The following is a 10,000-nucleotide window of genomic DNA, read 5'->3' on the forward strand; positions in this document are numbered from 1 at the left end:
ATCTATCTCTATATATATATATATATAATATATATATATATATATATATAGGAGAGAGAGAGAGAGAAGAGAGAGAGAAGAGAGAGAGAGAGGGGGAGATAGCGGTGTGTGTCGTCTCACCAATACTTGCGTTTATAACATCGTAACATAAGCGATTCTGCAAAAGGGAACTGGACAGACGTAAAGAATGTGGACCGAAACCCTTTCGTGTGAGAGAGAAAAAGGGACAGAGAGAAGCAGCATCCCCACCCCCAGCTTTTTTGTATCACAGATTGGTTTTTATGGCAAGATAACTTTTCCAAGTAGAAGGCGGCCACGTTAGAAAGCCGGGTGAAATGCGTAGCCGTATTTCGTCTGCCGTTACGTTCTGAGTTCAAATTCCTCCGAGGTCGACTTTGCCTTTCATCCTTTCGGGGTCGATAAATTAAGTACCAGTTACGCACTGGGGTCGATATAATCGACTTAATCCCTTTATCTGTCCTTGTTTGTCCCCTCTATGTTTAGCCCCTTGTGGGCAATGAAGAAATATAAGAGACTTACTGGCGAACGTTAAAACGTAAACGAAGAGAGAAAAGAATGAAAGCCATCAACGGTTGTTCAGTGAAAAGTAGGAGATACATTAATTCACAATGGTTCACGGTTTGAGTGAGAATTTTCTCTGCTTTACCCGCCATCATCCACATCATCTTTATCGATCTGTTTGCGTCTGAAAATTCCAGCTCTGCTCTCGTCGTAGTCATCGTGGTCGTCGTAGTCGTGATCGCCGTCGTGGTGGTGGCGGTGACGGTGGTCGCCGCCGTCGCGGTCGTCGTCATGATAATCGTCATGGTAGTGGCGGTCGTCGCGGTCGTTGTTATGATAGTCAATAGCTGCTATTACGTTAGTTTCTCATTCAGACATTCAATAACCAATCAGATCAAACTACATCATCGTCTTTCGCTTTTATTCAATGGTTGATGAAAGGGACTTCTTTTCTACGTAGCTGTTTGACCGGCGAACTAGAAACAGCAGCCAAATTCCTCCCGAATCACGCCCAGCTATATCTATGAAGATATATTTCTTTATTGCCCACAAGGGGCTAAATACAGAGGGGACAAACAAGGACAGACAAAGGGATTAAGTCGATTGAAGATAGAAAAGATACATTGGAACAACGTGTTCTTGGATATATATATATATATATATATATATATATATATAATATATATACTGTTCTGTCTGGGGAGAGTCATTTTCTTTTTGTGCCTTATAATTTAACACACTCACCGGTAAAATTTCCACTTATTCTTTATTTTTATTCTCTTAAAATTTTCGTTGCGTCTTGCAACGTTTTCTATAGTCTTGGCTCTGAGAGTCAAGACGCAACGAGAGTGGAGGCGCAATGGCCCGATGGTTATTGCAGCGGACTCGCGGTTTCGATTCCCAGACCGGGTGTTGTGTGTGTTTATTGAGCGAAAACACCTAAAGCTCCACCAAGCTCGGGCAGGGGGTGGGGGTGGCGACCCCTGTTGTACTCTTTCGCTCCAACTTTCTCTCACTCTTTCTTCCTGTTTCTTGTCGCCGACTTCCTACGCAACCGCTAAGCCTGGATGCGCATTCATCCATCCGTCGATGCTCTCGGTGTCGGGGGTTGATCTGCTTTCTCTTGTGCGGGTCTTACGAATAGCAAAGGACCACGTTTCGGACTTCTCCCACTGGACGAAGACCGCTTCGCTCAACAGCAACAGCAGACGCAACGACAGTCAGTGCTTTACGCAATATGCATGCAGTTCTAAGTAATGCCGACTTTTGCAATACCCTTAGATTGTAGGGCATTTCTAAAGTTTTCATATAGGGTGGTATTGAACCCATTGCGGATCTTTTTTTTTTTTGAAGGCCAGATTTTCCTAGTTAACTAAAAAATTTGAAACTTCGTATACTGGTAGAATGTGTCAAAAGAAAACATTGTTGTAAACAAAATTGAAAACAAAATTGTAATTTGTAACTTAAACGTAGTTTAATTTTTACGAATTTTAACCAATGAAATTCCAACATCTTCGAACGTTGTGTTTTGCCACTTGCCGCAACAAATTTGCACAGAAGGGGGTGGGGTGGGGTCAATGTTTCATCGTTTCGGGGTCGATAAATTAAGTACCAATTACGCACTGGTGTCGAGGATTTTTTTCCCAATTTATATCACAGCTTCCGACAAGCTGGGGGCATCCTTTTATGAAAAAATATTTCGCAAATTTTTACAATACGACTCACACTCCACGCGCAAACTCGAGACCGATTTAGGCATATTATTGTTTTGCTTTTGTTGTTTCTGGACCTTCAAAACCTTGGGAGAAGCCTTTTCGGTAAAAAAAAAAAATAAAGAAAATATTCAAAAAATATCGTTAATATTTTTATTGGACGACGAAATTAATCGATTTAAGAGATATAGCTGTTATTTCTAGCACATGTAGAAGACAGAAGAAGAGGTAAATAATTTGAGCTCGAATGCTGCGATTTCATTGGTTAAAATTCTTAAAATTAAACTACGTTTAAGTTACGAATTACAATTTTGTTTACAATAATGTTTTCTTTTGACACATTCTACCAGTATACGAAGTTTCAAATTGTTTAGTTGACTAGGAAAATCTGGCCTTCAAAAAGAAAAGGGATAACCTTTATGTTTGATTCTCGTAGCTGCCACATCGTTGCAGTCTCAATTCTCAGGTCTCCATATTTATCAACCTTTTCTCTTTCAGAAAATTGCTATTTGTAAATCTCACAACGAGAGATATTCAACAACTGTACGACCCGTACAAGAGAAAGTAGGTCAACCCCCGACACCGAGAGCATCGACGGATGGATGAATGCGCATCCAGGCTCAGCGGTTGCGTAGGAAGTTGGGGACAAGAAACAGGAAGAAAGAGTGAGAGAAAGAGTACAACTGTACTTTGGAGTAAAGATTATTTGCCAACATAACATGCCAGTCCTGGTTTAGGACGAATGTTGCTGTAATTTAGCCCCAGGAGACATCCTCTCCAGCTGGCTATACGACACGATCTGTGTCCTTATATATAGATATGTTCCCTTGATCGAAAATATAAGGACACACATCGTGTCGTATAGTGAGCTGGAGATGATGTCTCCTGGGGCTAAATTACAGCAATATTCGTCCTAAACCAGGACTGCCATGTTATGTTGGCAAATAATCTTTACTCCTTTTCTCTTTCTTTCTTCCATGATCATATGTTGATCTCCTGGCACTGCTACATCGACTATTAGCCACTCTTGTTTGTCCCTCCTAAAAGTTACCATGTCCGGCTTCCGGAGCTCTAGCACCTTCTCTGTCTGGAAATCAAAGTCACGGAGGATTTTTGCCTTCCCCTTTATAATAATAATTATTATTATTATCATTATATCATCATCATTATTATTATACTATTATTATTATTATTATTATTATTACTATCATTATTATTATTACTATTATTACTATCATTATTATTATTACTATTATTATTATTATTATTATCATTATTACTATTATTATTATCATTACTATTATTATTATTATTATTACTACTACCATCATTATTATTATTATTATTACTATTATTATTATTATTTTTGTTATGTAATATTTTCCTACATTCTCAGTCTCTTCTTACCTTGACACTGTTGTTGTTGTTGTTTAAGGTAACACACCAGCTGCCACTATTCATTGTATTGATGTTGACGACGCTGCTGCTGCTATTGTTGTTGTTGTTGTTCTTGCCTTTTGGTTGTAGTCATTATTATGGAACAATGAATCATTAGAAACCTGTGGAGTGTATATAAACAACACACACACACACACACACACACATAACTATATGTATATGTATATAATTATATATATGTATGTATGTATATATATATATGTATGTGTGTGGCAGAAATGTTAGCACACAGGGCGAAATGCGTAGCCGTATTTCGTCCGCCGTTACGTTCTGAGTTCAAATTCCGCCGAGGTCGACTTCGCCTTTCATCCTTTCGGGGTCGATAAATAAAGTACCAGCTACACACTGGGGTCGATGTAATCGACTTAATCCCTTTGTCTGTCCTTGTTTGTCCCCTCTGTGTTTAGCCCCTTGTGGGCAGCAAAGAAATATATATGTATATGTGTGTGTTTATATGTGTGTGTGTATGTGTGTGTGTGATATATGTCATCATCATTGTCATCGTTTAACATCTGCTTTCCATGCTGGCATGGGTTGGATGGTTTGACTGAGGACTGGCAAGCCAGGAGGTTGCACCAGGCTCCAAGCTGATCTCCCAAGGTTTCTACAGCTGGATGCCCTTCCTAATGGGGTATACTGGGCTTCGGATATTTTACCCCAGTGTCACTTTGATGGCATGCACAGCTCCCTCACTCAATAATAATAACAATAATAATAATAATAATAATAATAATAATAATAATAATAAAAATTTGCGGGAAGGGGACTAGTCAATTACATCGACCCCTGTGCTCAACTGGTACTTATGTTATTGGACTCAAAAGGATAAAAGGTAAAGTCAACCTCAGCAGAATTTGAACTCAGAACCTAAAGACGGGTGAAATGCCGCTTAGCATTTTGCACGACATACTAATGATTCTGTTAGATCATTGCCTTATATACTAATTATAATAATGATGATGATGATGATGATAATAATGATAATAATAATAATAATAATAATAATAATAATAATAATAATAATAATAATTTCAAATTTTGCCATAAGGTCTGAAATTTTGGGGGAGGGGGTAAGTCGATTGCATCGACCCCAGTGCTCAACTGGTGTTTATTTTATCGACCCCCTAAAGGATGAAAGGTAATGTTGACATGGGCAGAATTTGAACTCAGAACGTGAAAATGGACGAAATACTGCAATGTATTTTGTCCAGCATGCTAACGATTCCACCAATTTGCCGCCTTAAACAATAATAATAATAATAATTCCTATCATAGTAGGTGCATTAGGCATGATAAAAAAATATTCAGACAAATACATAACAAAAACACCAGGATTTACAAACACATATAACATACAGAAAATTGCACTATTAGGCACTGCACACATCCTACGCAGAACACTTTCCATACAATAACCATCAGAGCATCACAACAAATCACAGTACATACCCAAGGCACATAGAGCTGCGCTCGGTAGTGAAGTGAAAGCACGCTATAAAAATAAAACTACTGAATAATAATAATAATAATAATTCTAACAATAATGCTTTCTACTATAGGTACAAAGCCTCAAATTAGTGGGGAGGGGACTAGTCAGTCACATCAACCCTAGTGTTTTACTAGTACTTATTTTATCAACCCCGGAAGGATGAAAGACAAAGTTGGCCTCGGTGGGATTTGAACTCAGAATGTAGCGACGGGTGAAATACCACTAAGCATTTCATCCAGCGTGCTAATGATTCTGCCAGTTCACTGCCTTATATAATCTTAAACAATAATAATAATAATAACAAATTGTCATTGTCTATGAGATCCATAGAAAGAGGAATATTGAATCGACTCCAGCCCCTGAGATTAGAGTCAGACAACAAATCACGTTGCCCCTGCTCATTTACATATCAATAGGTTTTGTTGACATGAATAGAATGAGGCTAAATGCTTGTTTACTGAAACATACATGTGTAAATATATCATCAGTTTATCCATGCATAAACAGTCTCAGTATATTAATTTAAGTAATATGTGGTACCTCCAAATGTATTCATATGCAAATGAGTCACAGATGATAATACCTGTTGTTCATCAAGTAATTTTCAGCTGTTCTTTCTCCTTCTCTCCATATACTGTGTATATATATATATATATAGATATATATATACATATGTATACATATATATATATGTATACATATATATATTATATATGACATATATACATATATAATATACATATATATGTATACATATATCTATATATATGACTTATATATATAATACAAAGACACTATATATATATACATATATATGTATACATTATGACATATATATATTACATATATATGTATAAAAAAATATATATATATATTATATATGACATATATCATAGTATACATATATACATATATAATAACATATTATTATATATATATACATATATATATATACATATATATATATATACATATTATAATATATAATATATATATATATACATATATATATCTATAAATATATACATACATATATTATATATACATACATATATATATATACATAATATAATCTATATACATACTATATATATATATACATACATATATATTATATACAATTAAATATATAATACATACATATTATAATATATATACATATATATTAACATACTATATATATATACATAATATATATGCATACATATATATACATACTATATATACATACATATATATATATATACATATATATATATATATACATAATATATATATACATAAACATATTATATACATATATATATATATACATATCTATATATATACATATAATATATAATAATATACATATATATATATATATACAATATAATAATATATATCTATACATATATATATATATTATATATATATATATAACATATACATATAGATATATACATATACCATATATATATAACATATACAATATATATATATATATTATTATATATATTATATATACAGTATACATATATTATATATATACAATACATTATATATATATATATATGACATATACATATATATATATATATATACATATATATATATATATATTATACATATACATATATATATATATACATATACATATATATATTATAACATAACATATATATATAATATACATATACATTATATCTATATATATTATATATATATATATATATATACATATACCAGTGGCACCCAAGAGCAGTCTATATATATATCACCATCACCATCATCATCATATATGTGTGTGTGTGTGTGGTTGGTTTAAATGTCAAAGGGGCAAATTATAATCCCGTTTCTCTAACAATAAACATAAACAACAGCATTTCTTCCCTGAAGAAATTTGATAAAACCCAACAAAAACAGACAACATGATTATTGAAATATATTTTATTTATAAGATTAGTTGTTTAGTCTGTTAACTGTATGAAAGCCCCTAATATATTGTGATAGCAGTTTCAACATGTCTTGAAGGTCACGAGAAAAAGCAATGTGCCCTGAAGTAGCTATGTAGACTGACCCTTGATGCTTCAGGTTTTTTGTCCTGCTTGCCCTTAAAGCGAAAACCAGTCTGTGTAATATTATTCAGCTCTATAAACTTGGTAGTCTGATTACAAGGACTCGGCAGGCCAAGACAGCTGAGGTGACCAGCAAGCTGTAGGTTTTACATGGGTGTAGTCTTCTCCTAGGTCAAGGCCACACCCATGTAAAACTTTACAGGACTGGAGAACTCCAGCTACCCTGAATACTTGACTGACCCTGGAAGAAAGGAGGGTGAATGAAAGGGTGAGTTATGAGGAATAAAGGAAGAGGAGATAGAAAATAAAAAATAAAATTTCACTAAAGTGGGATTTGAACACAAAACTGTGAGATGTGAAATGATATAATGCAATGCCTTATATCCAGGTGCTCCAGGTAAGCTTGTTGCATGATGTTCCATGGTCCCAGAGATGGTAAACAGGGAAGTCTGAAAGAAAAGAAAAATACAAGAATTAAAATGGTGTATAAGTCACACAAACACACATGTGCGCATGCACACACACACACACACACACCTGAGTGTCAAATTAATACACCTGCTTCTTGTTCCCACACCTGTTTTTATCTTTTGTTTTCTGAAAATCTGAACTATATATATACATATACATATATATCATCATCATCATCATCATCATCATATATATATATATTTACTCTTTTGCTCTTTTACTTGTTTCAGTCATTTGACTGCGGCCATGCTGGAGCACCGCCTTTAGTCGAGCAAATCGACCCTGGGATTTATTCTTTGTAAGCCCAGTACTTATTCTATCAGTCTCTTTTGCCGAACCGCTAGGTGACAGGGACGTAAACACACCAGCATCGGTTGTCAAGCAATGCTAGGGGGACAAAAACAAAGACACACAAACACATACATATATATATATATACATATATACGACAGGCTTCTTTCAGTTTCCGTCTACCAAGTCCACTAACAAGGCATTGGTCGGCCCGGGGCTATAGCAGAAGACACTTGCCCAAGATGCCATGCAGTGGGACTGAACCTGGAACCATGTGGTTGGTTAGCAAGCTACTTACCACACAGCCACTCTTAATTTTAAATAGATAACTGGAGCATGGCTGACAAAGATCTTACTGAGTGATGCTAGCACCCCCTCAGCCTTTTTGACAATCTTAGATATGTGGTTTGTCCAATGCAGATTGTTGTTTACAATAATACCCAGATCATGTCCACTAGAAGACTTCTTGAGATTGGTGTTGCTGAGGGAGGATGTAAAGTCCAGGATACTGGTCATGTTGTTCTTGTTGTTTGCTGCTACTGTTGTTGTCAAAGACTTTTTATTTTGACGCTACTTTGCGTCAGAAGTTGGTTAGTCATAAATTCCCTTTGGAATTTTAAGCCCAGCTTCATCACTTTTATTCATTCATCTATTTATTTTTGTTCTTTGTTTTTGCTTTTAAACGAAATCTAGTTTCAAGCATCTTATACAGATAAATTTTGAGACACTATTTTCTGAAACTGGTAAAATTATGTAGGGGGTTCAAATTCTGATCTTGCACCACCTGAAAATTCTAAGGGGTGCAAGTGCACCCCCTATTCCTGGGCCTTTGAGTATGGGCTTCTCTCAGTTTCTATCTACCAAATCCACTCACAAGGCTTTGGTTGGCCCAAGGTTATAGTAGAAGACACTTGCCCAAGGTACCATGTAGTGAGACTGAACCCGGAACCATGTGGTTCATAAGCAAGCTACTTACCACACAGTCATTCCTGTGCCTGTATATATATATATAATCGTTAAGGCGGCGAGCTGGCAGAAACATTAGCGCACTGGGTGAAATGCTTAGTTCTGAGTTCAAATTCCGCCGAGGTCAACTTTGCCTTTCATCCCTTCGTGGTCGATAAAAAAAAGTACCAGTTATGCACTGGGGTCGATGTAATCGACTTAACCCCTTTGTTTGTCCTCTCTATGTTTAGCCCCTTGTGGGCAATAAAGAAATATATATATATATATAATTGTTATATATTTTTTCCTTGTAAAAAGCACTCACTCCATCCATTCTTGGTATGGTTGGTGTTAGGAAGGGCATTCAGCTGTAAAACACACACCAAAACAAACACAGAAGTCTGGTGCAGTTTTCTGCATGTCAAACTGTTCAACTCATGCCAGCATGGAAGGCAGATGTTAAATGATGATGATAATGGTGATGATGATATATATAACAGAGGCAATGTGGCAATGATGATATATATATAACGGAGGCAATGTGGCCGATGCTGGCATTGCGTAACTAGCACCTGTGCTGGTGGCATGTAAAAAGCAGCTTTGAAGCGTTGGACCTCATGGAGACAATAACAAGCGACCAAGACCTTTGACAATATGTCGCGCTTGAGTAGAAGACCCATCAAGCCAAGAGAAATAGTCATGGCAGATACTGGTGTCATCCAAATGGCACTTGTGCCAGTGGCACGTAAAAGCACATATTAGAGTGGTTGGCATTAAGAAGGGCATAGGAACCACGCCAAGTCAGACTGGAGTCTGGTGCATCCCCTCAGCTTGTCAGCCCCTTGGTCAAACCATCCAACCCATACCAGCATGGACAATGGACACTAAATGATGATGATGATGATGATATACACAGACATGCAGACACACACAAAAACTCCGTATATATATATATAGTCGTATATGTCTTTCTCATTCTGTGTGTGTGTGTATATATATACACACACACACACACACAAATATATTATATTTATATATATATATATATATATATA

At 35.6% G+C, this 10,000-nt stretch overlaps 1 protein-coding gene across 1 annotated transcript in view; it reads right to left on the reverse strand.

The window, feature by feature from the left end:
- Positions 1-7,095: 7,095 nt before the first annotated feature.
- The window catches only part of LOC115231359 (decapping and exoribonuclease protein), a 21,564-nt gene continuing 18,659 nt past the window's right edge, over positions 7,096-10,000 (reverse strand). The window contains exon 8 of the mRNA XM_029801404.2: positions 7,096-7,687. The gene's annotated coding sequence lies outside the window, so the exon portion shown is untranslated. The remainder of the gene's footprint in view (positions 7,688-10,000) is intronic.

Source organism: Octopus sinensis, unplaced genomic scaffold (assembly GCF_006345805.1).
Source record: "Octopus sinensis unplaced genomic scaffold, ASM634580v1 Contig18317, whole genome shotgun sequence".
NCBI lineage: Eukaryota > Metazoa > Mollusca > Cephalopoda > Octopoda > Octopodidae > Octopus > Octopus sinensis.